The following is a 1,399-nucleotide window of genomic DNA, read 5'->3' on the forward strand; positions in this document are numbered from 1 at the left end:
GAGAGGAAACAGGAAGGGGACATAAGCCAGAGACTCCCCTGAAGGCCCTGGATCCAGCCATGCCTGAAGCGTCCTTGGGCTTCCCAGATCCACAAGTTCCTGCAGTCTCTTGAGCAGAGGGAAGCGAGAGAAATGTGGACACACGGGGATGGAGATGATGAGAGCGTGGCTTGGTGGCCTGGCAAGGCGTGTCATGTCTAAGGGGGCCTGGGCAGCACAGGGAGGAGGAAGCAGCGTCTACTGGCTTGATTTGGGACCATCACCATCCACCACCCGCCAGCCTTCCACGTGACTGTACCCAGGGTGTACTTGTCTGATCGCAGGCCTGCCATCTGCAGAGGGAGGTACTCATTTGCAAAACATCACCAGAGACTGCTTGTTCTGGGAAACTGCAGGGAGATGGGAATGTTTCCAGTGAAGCAGCTATAAAGGGATCGTTCCCGGTCTGAAGGAGTGGGGGAGGGGACTCGCATTGACTGAGCCCCTATTGGGTCTGAGGCACATACCCCAGGTGTCTTCCCTCCTTCAGTAGAAGCTCCTAATCTGGCTGCACTGTTGGGTGAGAATTGAATTGTTCACCATAAGGTCTGTGGTTCAAACCCATCCGTTGCTTTTCAGGAGAAAGATGAGGCTGGTTCATCCTATAAAGATTTACAAAGGCTCCAAAACCCTACCAAAGGAGCTCTGTGAATTGGAAATAACTCAAAGGCAGTGGGGCTTGGGTTTGACGCTTTCAACGGAGCGCTGGAATACAATGCCCCTTGGCATTCAGCGCAGGACATTGACTCAGAAAGGAAATCTTCTGTAAATGTGTGATGGAGGCGGCTGGCCATTCCTGTCGACGAAGGGCCATTCCCCAAAGAGCCCAGGGAGAAGTTGCTGCTTCGTGTTGTCAGGAAGGTGCCATCCAGGCGGTCCAACCCACGGCAACCGCAATGCACAAGAGGACAAACAGAGCCGGGCCCAGTGCCCATCTCACGATTGCCCCGATGCCCGCGCCCGTGGTTGCAGCCCAAGAACCCTCGGCCACCAAGTCCGTTCTGACTCGTAGGACAGCGTTAAACTGCTTCTTGGGGCTCCCGAGAATTTAACTCTTCAGGGGACCAGACAGCCTCCGCTCCCCATGGAATGACCGGTGGGTTGTGACAGCTGACCTTTTGGTTAGAAGAAAGTAGGGGATGGATGCTGGCTGGAACTGGCTGCTGAGGGAGGGATAGAAACTCGAGGCCACAGAGCTGGTCAGCGGTCAGGGAGAAATTCAACGCACATCTGAGAACTTGCACCCTTACCGTTGGCTGTCGCCCTCCTTGTTGTTGTTGGAGACCATCACGTCGGCTCCCGCTCACAGAGACCCTGTCCACAACAGAGCAAGGCACCCCACCCCCACCCCCACCCCCCC

Source organism: Echinops telfairi, unplaced genomic scaffold (assembly GCF_000313985.2).
Source record: "Echinops telfairi isolate 266 unplaced genomic scaffold, ASM31398v2 ScPeMD7_7458;HRSCAF=8496, whole genome shotgun sequence".
NCBI classification, from domain to species: domain Eukaryota; kingdom Metazoa; phylum Chordata; class Mammalia; order Afrosoricida; family Tenrecidae; genus Echinops; species Echinops telfairi.